The 14,041-nt window shown below is 38.7% G+C and overlaps 1 protein-coding gene across 1 annotated transcript in view; it reads left to right on the forward strand.

Annotated features, from left to right (window-relative positions):
- Positions 1-9,432: 9,432 nt before the first annotated feature.
- Positions 9,433-14,041, forward strand: part of PRKAA1 (protein kinase AMP-activated catalytic subunit alpha 1) — a 45,704-nt gene continuing 41,095 nt past the window's right edge. The window contains exon 1 of the mRNA XM_027075798.2: positions 9,433-9,583. The gene's annotated coding sequence lies outside the window, so the exon portion shown is untranslated. The remainder of the gene's footprint in view (positions 9,584-14,041) is intronic.

Genomic DNA, 14,041 nt, shown 5'->3' on the forward strand with positions numbered 1-14,041 from the left:
CTACCTCTCAGGGCTGTGTTGGCAGGATCCAAAACTATTCCATGCTGTCTCTTTCCTGAGTGGCCCACATTTGGTCCACAGGAAACATTCCCACATCCCTGACCTGACCAAATTCTGAAGTGCAGGGAGATACAGCAGCAGACCTCTCCTGGCACGCCACCAAAACAGTTGCAGAAAACACATTTCAAAGCTCTGAGTGGTCCCTTTGAAGTTCCCTTCACCATATTTAGGACTAGAAGGTAGCAACCCTTGTTTCCAAGGTTGGATTAAATACTTAAAACTCTTCAAAGGTTTTTCTTTGCCAGTCTCTCCCTTGTACCCCTTTTATATCATCGATCCAAGGATTCTAAATGCTGTGACCAGGTTTTTGGATATATTTTCTGGGGGGGGGAAGTGAGAATGTGTGTCTAATTTTGGTAGTTTCCTAAAGCAAGAAAAGTCCTATTCTGGTAAAGTGTTACATTTATATAGCTCTGCACCATAAACATCTGGCAATGTAAAAAAGTATTTGGTTTGCCCTTAAAAATGTTTAAAATGATTTGAACTCCCACGTGTTCTATAGAGAAAGTAAGTCCTGGAGAGGAAAGGTCTTGAAAAAAAAAAAAAAACAACTGGTAAAATGGTATCAGAGAAAAGTCCAGCTTCCCCAAGTTAGGATAGAGGTAGTAGAGGTGGCTGAAGAGGAAGCAAAGGATACTGTGCCAGGCGGCAAATGGTATTATTTCAGGAACATCATTATCTTGGGCAAATGGGAGGAATGGAGGGGTGGTATATGATCCAGCCACCTCAGAATGGACAAGGCATAGTCAGGGCAGAGACTGTTGATGCCTCCTGTGTCCCAGAGGAGCAGCCCTCAGAGAAGAGTTCCCCAGGCGAGGACACAGGAAGCGGAAAGCCTCAGAGAGAAGTACTGTCCAATTAGGGACGGCTCCTGGGAGAGACACCTCTGGGAACATCCCCTGTGAGGTAGCACAGCATTGCGCGGTGCTTTTACAGTTTCAGGAAACTTGAGAGGGTGTGAAAGGACTCCTTTATTATGGAGAGGAGAAAAGGGCATAGGTCACTTTTAAAGGCACATATTTTCTTTGTTAATAAAAATTTGACAGTGAGTGTTGTTGGAATGCATTCCTTAATGAAGACATTGCACAATGTGAGCTTTTAACAAAGTTATCTTCATTAGTAGAACCCTTACTCATCCATGGCCTGGATGTGGAACCACTGTGCTAATCATACTAATCCTATGTGATAAAGTATAGATCCAAGATACCATGCACATACATAATTTTAGCATTGGGTTAACTTGTTTAAAAGGTAAGAAGAAACCATTTTCCAGTAATCTTGATCAGAGCAAATCTGCTCTTTTCTGATCTACTCCCTCTTAAAAAGTCCTGTGACAGAATATATTATAGAGTAAAATCCTCAACAGTTAAATTTTGAACAGTTTAAAATTTTTGAATAAATTTCATATTCATTAAAGAGAACTTTTAAAGTCTAAATAGACCAATTATAGGTAGATTTAAAGACAGCATCACGCACATTCTCCCTTCTGGGTTTTTTCAATGTCTTGAGTTTAGACTATGCTAAAATCTGTGTAGATGCAAGCACAGACAGGCATTTAGTATTTGCAAAATAAGGAAGCCACTTACTGTATCAAAACGTGGTAGTTTACCACATAAATGCCAGAGATAACATGTAGAGTGTAAAATACAAACATCCAGCAAAAATAGTTGGTATATCAGGGTTCAATGAGACAGAAACCACACAATAATCTGAACAGGAATCCTATAATATAAGGGATGGAGGTAATGAAGAGTTGAATACAAAAATGAAAGAGAACTCTACAGAATGTAGGAAGAGCAGAAATAAAGGAGCAGGCACTACCCCTAGAAGCAGAGATAAGGCACCAAAGGAAAAGGCCTCACCCCTGGAATTGAGATTCAGATGTCAGAGAAAGTAGAGCATAGCTCATTGGGTATTGGAGTGTCTTGCTGCTGGGACTTAGCTGGGAAGCCCGGTGGGATGTTGATGGAGAAGCCATTTACGGGGAGGTGTGCTGCCCAATAGCCTTCTGCTGTGAAACTGCCTGAAGGGGCTCTGAGGGAAGCTTCTGGTCATTTAGGCACCTGTGGCCATTGCAGGAGCCTGGCTCTGGAAAAATCGTAGGCCTCTTTCCCAAGTTTACCAAGAATCATTTTATTTTTAAAGATTTTAAGTAATCTCCACACCCAATATGGGGCTCAAACTTCACAACCCCGAGATCAAGAGTCACATACTCTGCCAACTGAGCCAGCCAGGCAACCCAAGAATAATTTTATTTATGTTTTTTATTTTAGTGCGCACAAGTGGTGGAGTGGGGGTAGGGGCAGAGGAAGAGAGAGAGAGAGAGAATCTTAAGATACAGGCTCCACAGTGGACCCCAATGCCAGGCTCGATCCCATGACCCTGGGATCATGACCTGAGGCAAATTCAAGAGTTGGGCACTTAACCGACTGAGCCACCCAGGTGCCTCCCCACCCCAAGAATCATTTTAATACAGCTTAGAGTTCTTTGTCAGATTTAATCTAAGTAAAATTTGTGCTGACTTGGCCAATATAAATGTCTGTAAAATATGCTAGACAGTCATTGTCTAATTTAGAAATATAATGTGAGCCACAAATGCAAACCATGTATGTAGTTTTAAATTTCCTAGCAGCCACATTTAAAAATGTAAGAAAACAGGGTGCCTGCCTGGCTCAGTCGATAGAGCAGGTGACTCCTGATCTCATAATCATGAGTTTGAGCCTCATGTTGGGTGTGAGATTACTTTAAAAAAATGTAAAAAGAAGTGCCTGGGTGGCTCAATTGGTTAAGCACCTGACCCTTGATTTAGGCTCAGGTCATGATCTCACAGTTCGTGGATTCAAGCCCTGTGTCCATGCTCAGCATAGAGCCTGCTTAGAATTCTTTCTCTGTCTCTCCCCCACCCATGCTCTCTCTCTCTCTCTCTCAGAATACATAAATAAACTTTTTTTTAATGTAAAAAAAGTGAAACTAATTTTATTATATATATTTTTTTACGTTTATTTTGAGAGAGCGAGCAAGCAAGGAAGGGGCAGAGAGAGGGAGAGAGATTTTAATATTTTTTAACAGTATGTCTAACATCATTTACCATGTAATTAGTATAAAACTGGAGATATTTTTCATTCTTTTTTCATACCAAGTCTTCAAAATACAGTCTGTATTCTATAGTTCCAACACATCTCAGTTCAGATGTCACATTTCAAACGTTCAATTGCCATGTGTGGCTAGGGGTTACCCTATCGGGTAGCATGAACCTTGACATCAAGTTTAGCATTTTGATGTTGAGTGATCATTGAAGCTGTCTGAATCAGAAATAGTGTTGGGGGCACCTGGTGGCTTAGCAGTTAAGCATCCGACTCTTCATTTTGGCTCAGGTCATGATCTCACGGTTTGTGAGTTTGAACCCCACATTGGGCTCCATGCTGACAGCGAGAGCCTGCTTGGGATTCTCTCTCCCTTTCTCTCTGCCCCTCCCCCACTCTCTCTCTCTCTCTCTCAAAATAAATTTAAAAAAATGGTGCTGCATTCACCATGTAAATCTATAGGTAAAATCAAAACATACAAAAGTTACTACCTTTAGGTCAATTAAGCCCAGCTTTTTACCTGTAAATTGGTAAAAATAAATAAGTAAGTAAGTAAATAAATAAATAAATAAAATGTTGTGCCTATCTAATAATGTTGTTGTTGCAAAGTGTTCCTATGAGAACAAAATGAGATAGTACATATAAGTTATCAGCCCAGTGCCTGGTAAAAGTTTGATAAATGTTAGTGGTCATTATTATTACTATATAGGTATCATTCCTGGATAAGGGATATCACTTTGATAATAGCAGAAAGTCAGAAAGAACCCTATGAAGACAACATCTATCTAGGTGAATCGACTACAATCAATGATCTATGCTATATTAGACTCCATAGCACTGTAGGCTCAGAAATTTGATTTGATCAGAACAATGAGCATGGCTTATCTCTCAGGTGAAACTCATATTAACCAAGTAACCAAGATGACCATATATCCAACAAACTTGTTTTTAACCTTCTGTCTACAAAAGTAAACTGAAAACTGTCTTTGTGCCAGGCACTGATCTAGGCATTGGGGATATATCAGTGAACCAAGAGGGGAAGGAAGGAAAATGGTCATGGATAAGCCTAAGTCATGTTTAAAACAAAATGACCATCAACTCTTATTATCTAGGTAGGGGTAGGTTAACCATGTGGGAATTATTTCTGATTAAGGATCAGCTACTTGGCGAAGATTCAGTTGAAAGGTAGAGGGAGCAGACAAGGCATGATCCCGAGATATCTACTACATGAGTTCAGGTTCAATCTCAAGGTCATACATTCACCATTTACTCAATTTCTCCACCACACCATGCACTTCACCTGCCTTCATGGTTAATCAGCAAACTGATTAACCCACTCCCAGATAATTAAAAATTGTTTGAAAATTGGTTTGCCAACTTATCAAAAATATAACTGTCAAAAGGGTAGAATGCTTTGGAAGTCTCAACAAACACTTTCTTTAACTCTGAAAGAGCATTCTTATCTTTCTGTTCTTGAGAAAGCACCTTTCCATAGCTTCCATGAACTGACCAAAGAAGAAAGCAGGAAATCCTTGTTTTAACAAAGAGCTAGTAGGCTGAAAGACATGGTTTAAGATCAGATGCAGGGCCTTGGAACACAGCCAAGACAGTCTAATTCATTCCACTCTAAGGCCAACCCAAGTGGGTCTGGACCTGAAAGCAGACGCAATTACTAGGGAAAACTGTGAGGAAACACTGATCCAACATTCCCAGTTCTAAACATGTATACTACCCAAGCACTATCACAAGGGCACAAAGTTCTATGCCTACAGGCATTTATTATTGCATTATTTATAATATATACTTTAAAAACCTAAGTCCCCTAAGTAGAGGTTGAGTTAAATAAATTAGAGTACATTCTTACAATAGAATAGTAATGCAATTGTTAAACACACACACACACACACACACACAAGGCCTCACTATAAAGCTACAGTAGTCAAAGTAGTGTAGTACTCGTATAAGAACAGATATAAATAAGTAGAACATATCAGAGTCCACAAATAGGCCCACACATATATGGTAAATTGATTTTTAAAAGAGGTGCCAAGGTAATTCAACAGAGAAAGAATAGTCTTTTCAGCAAATGGTCATGGAACAATTGGACGTCCATATGCCAAAAAAAATTTTTAAATAAAAAGAATCTCAAGCCATACCTTATACTATGAAATCAAGATGGATCATATGTAAAACCTAAAACTATCCAATACTATGAAAAAAAAAAAAAACAGGAGAAGATCTTTGTGAACTTGGGTTAGGCAAAAATTCCTTAGATATGACATAAAGAGCACAACCTACAAAACAAAAAACTGGTAAATTGGACTTCATCAAAACTAAACATTCCTGTTCTCCAAAAGAAGTAATTAAATAATAAATAAAAAGACCAGACACGAGCTTGAAGAAAATATATGCAAAACATATACGACAAATGACTTGTATTTAGAAGAAGTGAGTAATTAAAAAAATTAATTTCCCATTTTTTAAAATGGGCAAAAGAATCAAACAGACAGTTCACCAAAGAATAATTAAGCATGACAAATAAACACACGAAAAGATGCTCAACATCATTAGTCGTCAGGGAAATGCACATTAAAACCACAATGACATAGCACCACATATCTACTAGAGTGGCTAAAATGAAAAGCAAATAAATAAAAAATGCTAATACCAAGTGCTAATAAATGCTTGTACATTGCTGGTGGAATTGAAAAATGGTATAGCCATTTTGGAAAACAATCTGGCTGCTTCTTATAAAGTTACACATATACCTACCGTGCAACCCCAGCAATCTGACTCTTGAGTATTGTATGCTAATGTGTATAGCAGGCTATTCCTGCTCTCCGAACTGAAACAACGCAAACAGCACAGCACGAATGGAGAATAGGTAAATACATTTTGGTATATACACATAATGGGATACTATTAAGTAATAAGTAGCAATAAGCTACTGACACATGACACAACCTGGATAAATCTCAAAAGGGTTAGGCTAAGTGAAAGAAGCTGGATGCAAAAGTCTATATATTGTATGATTTTCTTTGTATGGCATTCTGGGAAAGGCAAAATTATGTGGCCAGAAATCAAAAGGGCACGAAGGAATTTTAGGGGGTGGTGGAGGTATTCCATATTTTAACAGTGGTGGTGGTTACTGTATATATTTTTTTCAAAACTCAATGAATTCTACACCTACAAAAAGGTGAATTTTATTATGCCAATCATACTTGAATAAATGTGTTTAAAAATAAAAAGAAGGAAGGTCAGAAGACAATGGAGCAATATCTTCAAGATTCTCAAGGAAACTCTCGAAGTTAAAACCCTATATCCAATCAAACTACCAAGTGTGAGGGTAGAATAAAGGCATTTTAAAATACATAAGCTCTCAGAAAAATTTACTTCCCTGTGCCTTTTTCTTAAAGATACTGGTGGAATAGATTTCACACAAACCAGGGAAAACAGAAACAAAAACAGGCGAAAAAAAAAAAAAAAAAAGGAAACCATTGTTTTGTATACATGAAACAATTTAAGTCCAACACAGGACAAAGGTAAAGGGACTCTCTAGGAAGATGGTGAAGGGGGATTCTTGGGTGATAACTCTGACACATGTGTAGAAGGCAAATAAGGTAAGAAAGCTCTGTCTAGGAGAGTTGTGTTCAAGAAGATCAAACTAATAATATATATCACACATGTTTTAATGTCTTAAGAGATTTTAGGCAATTGGAATGGGGCTGAATTGATAAATACATAGAAAACTAAGCAAGTAAAAAACATGACAAAGCATTAATTAATACTTTCTGCATGTCATACATTTCATGCATATTATTTAAAAAAAAATTTTTAATATTTATTTTTGAGAGACAGAGAGACAAAGGGTGAGTGGGAGAGGGACAGAGAGAGAGACAAACACCCACAGAATCCGAAGCAGGCTCCAGGCTCTGAGCTGTCAGCACAGATCCCGATGCGGGGCTCGAAATCACGAACTGTGAGATCATGACCTGAGCCAAAGTCGGATGCTTAACCAACTGAGCCACACAGTGCCCCCACTCCATGCATTTTAATGTCCTGAGAAAATATTTTAGACAATTGGTAGAGAGTTTGGGTTGAATTTATGATAATATATAGAAATCTAACCAAGAAAAAAACATGACAAAATATTAGTTCCAGACAAAACAGTCTTCTACTAAAGGTCTGTAATCAAATAAGACACCTAGAAGATTCTCCAAGGAAGAATTTCATAGAGTCAAGTAATCTAGAACCATTTCAGTAAAAATAAAACATGCTAGACTTAGACCAAATGCCTAACACAAACAGAATAAAATTCCCACATAAAACCACCTTAATTTCTGAAATTAAAAGTTCTACACATTTTTCCTTTTTGAGAGAGAGAGAAAGCATGAGCGCGTGCAGGGGCAGAGGGAGAGGGAGAATCTTTTTTTTTTTTTAATGTTTATTTTTGAGAGAGACAGAGTGTAAGCAGGAGGAGGGGCAGAGAGAGAGGGAGACACAGAACTCAAAGTGGGTTCTGGGTTGTCAGCACAAAGCCCAATGTGGGGGCTCAAACTCACAAACTGTGAGATCATGACCTGAGCCGATGTAGGATGCCCAACTGACTAAGCCCCCCAGGTGTCCCAAGGGAGAGAGAATCTTAAGCAGGCTCCACACCCAGCACAGAGCCCAATGTTGGGCTCGATCTCAGGACTGTGAGATCATGACTCAAGCCGAAATCAAGAGTTGGATGCTAAGTCTACTAAGCCACCCAGGCGCCCCTCCACACATTTTGTAATGTACTTGAATCTGTGCTTTACTTTATATAAGAAAAATAATATATATAAAGAATATGAGAATTAAATTAGTAATACCATGTACTGATTACATACATAAGGAATAATATTCCTTACTAAAACAGGAAAAAAATCAGGTCTTGAACTCCTTTCTTTCCTCCATAATTTACTAGTTACTGAGGAAACCACCAAAGCTAAATAACAGCGTGCATCTATCTACCTATCTAATCTCCTCTTGATACATTCATCATAACTTTTAGCAAAGCTGTACCATTGTAAGATTCTTTTAAAAAGTATAAAATATTTTAAATATCTGAAGAAAATATTTTAGAATGGAGACCTATCTTTCTTAGATTTTTAACCATTTTATATTTTCCTTAGTTCAAAAGCATTTAAGGGTGACAGAAAAGATAGAAATAAAACTCATATGGTTATTACTAAGTGAAAGAAGCCAAGTCTGGAAAGACTCCATGTTATATGATTCCAATTAGATGACATTCTGAAAAGGGCGAAATGATAGAAACAGGAAAAAGTGGACAGAGTTGAACACAGGAAGCATAAGGGATTTTTAGGGTGGTGAAAATATCCTTTTTCTTGTTTTGTTTTGTTTATTTTTGATAGAGAGAGAGACAGAGCATGAGTAGGGGAGGGGCAGAGAAAGGAGGAGACACAGAATCTGAAGCAGGCTCCAGGCTCTGAACTGTCAGCACAGAGCCCGACACAGGGTTCAACTCCATGAACTGCAGGATCATGACCTGAGCCAAAGTCAGACACTTAACAGATTGAACTATCCACGCACCTCAAGTATGGTGAAAATATTCTGATACCTTAATATTGGGATACATGGCATTGAACCCAAACCCACAGAACTCTATAGCTGGAAGTGAACCTTAATGTATGCAAATTTTAAAAAGTCACTTGCAAGGTTGTGGTGTAAGGCCAAATATTAAGTCTCAATATTATATGTTGCCTTGACATCCGGTAATATTGAGAGGGCCTCAAATGGCCCAGCTCTAAGTTCCCCTCTCCATTCTGCTCCCACAGAGAAGTTTCTGTAGCCAAACAACCCTCGTTACCAAGAGGCCAGGCATAGTTAGTGCTAATCCCTGACTAGTGGGTTCAGTTCCCTGAAAGCTTGTAGAATTATTCAAACAACTAATCACATTCTTCATAGGAACCAGGAGGCACCCCACCCTCGTGATACTATAAGGACTGCCTTCTGAAGCCACTGGTTGTTCATTCTGTTCCTGAGTGCAACCTCTGTGTGGCCCAAATGGTATGTGGTGCCCCCCTCCGCTAGGCTGTGCATACATGTGACCAATAGACTGCTGTTGACACATCTGTCTTGTGTTGGGTGTTGTGTGTTTGGCCATCTCCATAACCCAAAGGAGGGAATTTCTCCCTCCCCAACATGGTGCATAGGAGATTAAAACAAAGGCCAGAGCGTCCCAGGAAGGAATGCAAATTGTGACAACATAATCTCCTGGTATTATGCGTGTATGAAATGACCTCACTGAAGGGGGTGGAGGGAAAAGGTGCTTACCTAAGGAAATGGTGGAGTCCAGACTAGGACTTGGAAATGAAGGGAGTCTATACGACTAAAGACAAAAGGAACTGCACACAAGCACTGGACTCAAGTTGATACAGTTGTTATCCACAGGGGTAAGGTTAACAATTCTGATACTTCCATAAATATATATATGCTACTCCAGCTGAGCAATTAAGTAAATGGATGTTAAGTAATGGAAGCTAGGTTCTCACTGTTGGAGCGGGAATTTATAGGTAAGCAAAGGGAAGAAGATAGGATAACCTATGCAGTAACGAATTAGAATTGGTTGTATGAAATCATGGTTAGCTTATTATGGAGAGGGGCAGTTCTACATATAGAATTATTTAGAGATATGGGTATATTTATTGGTTAGTATATACACATATATTTCCTTGCTCTGTCAGCTGAGAGGTTCTAGAAGCAATGACACACCACACACCAAATCTTGTGTTCTAATACCAGTTTCCAAAAAAGGTAATCAGGACACCTTGGAGAAATGGCTGATCCTAGCACTGGGGCAGGAAATATACAAGATGAGCCTGCAGCATCTTGTAGTGCCAGAAAGTAAGAAAGCAGTAAACAAAAAAAGCAATAAAGGCTACATTGATGGAGGTATGTCAAAAGGACACAGGAGCCAACTGAAAAAGCACCCACTGACCAAAGCTGGAACAATTTGAGCAATAAAATGAAGGAGTATTGGATTATAACCCAGTTATAAAATAAATATTCATGAGTCTACACTGCTATAAATAAATTATTGAATAAATGAGTGAATGAATGAATGAATGAATGGGAGACAAGAGGGAAATCTCCTGCGGAGAATTCCAAATAATTTATGTAGATAGCATACCATGAAGGAGTGGAAGCATAACTCTCTAACCCTTAAATGTGGGATGTGGTTAGTGATTTCCTTCCAAAGAATACAGAAAGGAGTACAGTATGGAAAGGAGGGAAAAGAGAGTAACTCTACAGTAGAGAAACCTGACAAACACAACCTTTGGCAGGTAATTAAAGTCAACATCAACAATGATGAACAAATCATGTGGATAGTATGAACACTTGATATATTGTGATTAAAATGGACCATTGTCTTTGTTCTTCCTCCCAAACCCATAACACCAGTCTAGCCATAAGGAAAACACCAAATTCCACAAAAGGCATTCTACAAAATGTCTGACTAATACACCTCAATAATGTCAAGGTCGTCAAAACCCGGAATACCTGAGAAAACCAGAAATACTTGTCACGGCCAAGAGGAGCCGAAGCGGACATGATAATTAAATGTAATGTGGTATTCTGGATTTTGGAACAGAAAAAGAGCATTAGGTAAAAATTAAGGAAATTGTGGATTTAAGTTAATGATAACATATCAGCATTGGTTCATTAATTGTTACAAATGTAAGGTGTTGGTAATAGTAGAAACTCACTGTGGAGTTTATGAAAACTCTGTACTATCTTTACATATTTTCTGTAATGTTAAAGCTGTTCTAAAAAATAAAGTCTACTAGGGCACCTGGGTGGCTCAGTCAGTTCAGCATCTGACTCTTGATTTGGGCTCAGGTCATGATTCCAGAGCCATAGGATCAAACCCCACATTGGGCTGCACGCTGGCCATGGGCCTACTTAAGATTTCTCTCCCTCTGCCCCTCTCCCTGTCCCTGTGCTTGTGCACTCTCTCTCGCAAATAAATATATAAGTAAATAAATAAATAAAATCTACTAGAGGCGCGTGACTGGCTCAGTCAGAGGAGTGTAGAGCTCTTCATTTCAGGGTAGTGAGTTTGAGCCCCACATTGGGTGTAGAGATTACTTAAATAAACTTAAAAAATTTTTTGTTTAAAAACTACTCATGTCTCTGGAGGCAAGGAAAATAAAAGCAAAAATGAACTACTGGGACCTCATCAAGGTAAAAACTTCTGCACACCAAAGGAAACAATCAACAAAACTAAAAGGCAACCAACAGAATGGGAGAAGATATTTGCAAATGACATATTGGATAAAGGGTTAGTATCCAAAATCTATAAAGAACTTGTCAAAGTCAACGCCCCAAAAAAAAATTATTTAGTGAAGAAATGGGCAGAAGACATGAATACTTTTCCAAAGAAGACATCCAGATGGCTAACAGACACATGAAAAGATGCTCCACATCACTCATCATCAGGGAAATACAAATCAAAAACGACAATGAGATACCATCTCACACCTGTCAGAATGGTTAAAATTAACAACTCAGGAAACAACAGATGTTGGTAAGGATGCAGAGAAAAGGGAACACTCTTGCACTGTTTGTGGGAATGCAAACTGGTGCAGCCACTCTGGAAAATAGTATGGAGGTTCTTCAAAAAATTAAAAATAGAACTACCCTATGACCCAGCAATTGTACTATTTGGAATTTATCCAAAGGATACAGGAGTGCCGATTCAAAGGGGCACATGTACCCCAATGTTTATAGCAGTGCTATCAACAATAGCCAAACTATGGAAAGAACTCAAATGTCTATCGATGGATGAATGGATAAAGAAGATGTGGTATATATATATGCAATGGAATATTACTTGGCAATCAAAAAGAATGAAATCTTGCTATTTGCAACAATGTGGATGGAACTAGAGTGTATTATGCTATGCTAAATAAATCAGAGAAAGACAAGTATCACATGATTTCACTCATGTGGAATTTAAGAAACATACCAGATGAACATACGGAAAGGGAAGGAAAAATAAGATAAAAGCAGAGGGAGGCAAACCATAAGAGACTCTTAAATACAGAGGACAAACTGAGGGCTGCTGGAGGGGAGATGGGTGGGGGGGAGGGGCTAAATGGATGATGGGCATTAAGGAGGGCACTTGTTGGGATGAGCCCTGGGTCTTATATGTAAGTGGTGAATCACTGGATTCTACTCCTGAAGCCAAGACTACACTGTATGTCAACTAACCTGAATTTAAATAAATAAATTAAAAAAAATAAGATTCTATCAACCACATTTTATAGCTTAAAAAAAAAATCTAAAAAAAGCATCTGGGGAGCCTAAAGAGTAATATTTCCCTGAAAGTAAAGAATAAATAACCGAAGAATAAGGCACACAGGGGAAATATGTGTTATGACATATGACAAATATGACAAGCCCAGGTATGAGGTTAGAACACTAAAGTGCACACCTTTAGTAACTATCTTTGTTAGAGGCAGGCTGTAAATCTGGACAAGCAGGAGTGAAGAGGCTTTGTATGTCTGCTTCTTATCGCATCCCTTACATTCTTACACTACACCTGCACTGAGGACGGGATGGTAGCACAAGATTAGAGGGATCTAAGCTGGGCAGCTGCACAGGACTCAGTCTGTAAGTGATACTGCACATCTCTGGGGTGCCACGACATCACTCAAACTTTTGTCTATCTGAGCGCTTCTTGGAAAGGGATGGTGAAAAAGAACTACTTTGATAAATTACTTGGGGTGGGAGAAGACCCCCACCCTACAGAATGTGTGCTTGGTCGGTCTGTTGACTGCTAAGAAGTGAGGGTCTGGGAATGGCAGTGTCTTTGCTCCCTGGGACATTGTTCCAGCAATCTTCTATTTTGTACCCTTCCACTTAGGTGAATGTTCAACAAAAAAAAAAAAATTTTAAGATTTTATTATTTTTTTAAGTAATCTCTACATCCATCATGGGGCTGGAGCTCACAATTCCAAGATCAAGAGTGGCACGCTTTTCTGACTGAGCCAGCTAGGTGCCCCAATGTCAAATATATTTTTAAAGAATATCGTTTTGAGGGGAACCAAATGAGTAGTCTGAATGGAGAGCCAAATTATTAGCCCATTCAAGATATCCAAGTGTTTATCAGCTCCTTGTATTAGCAAATTGAGTAAAAACAAGTCTAATAGTGACCAAAAACAGGAAAGTCCAATTATCTCTTTCTCTCTCCCTAATATTCCCAAGGACATTATTTCCCTTAACTGATAAGAATAGGGCAACAAAGTTTGGAGTTACATTTTTTGGTGAATGAATGCACTTTATGCTGCTGATCATGAATAGATTCACACACCTGGTACTCAAGAGAATCAACTTGGAGGTGGGCAGGGCTGATGTTTTCTCATTAATAGTAAGTAATCCAACCAGGATCAACCAACCACCTGTACATAGAGATGGGCCAAGTGAGTCCTTGCAAACAGTGCCAAGATTTTCCCTAGAAAACTGTTCTGGGCCTGTATCTACCAGGGTAACTGAAGCTTAAAATTTCTCATCAGAGAGACATTTTTGCCTAAAAAGTTTCTAATTAGGAGTTAGGAATCGTCTACCCTACATAAACGGGATAATTATCCACAAACTAATTTTAATCACTGTAACTTCTTGGGAGCTTCTAATATAAATTGACTGCTCTTCTTTCTGTCTCTCCCATAGGCTTATATTGCTTCTGGAGCCTTGTAATTATCCATATTCTATCTTAGTAAGTCTTCTGTCCTTAGATCTCTTAATTCTACAAACTGGGGAGATCTCTGTCATACTCATTGCCCTACTTCATCTGCCATTTGTTTAGTGATGACGCCCCATCTATATGTCTAGATATTTCTTTGACCTTT

This window comes from Acinonyx jubatus, chromosome A1, assembly GCF_027475565.1.
Source record: "Acinonyx jubatus isolate Ajub_Pintada_27869175 chromosome A1, VMU_Ajub_asm_v1.0, whole genome shotgun sequence".
NCBI lineage: Eukaryota > Metazoa > Chordata > Mammalia > Carnivora > Felidae > Acinonyx > Acinonyx jubatus.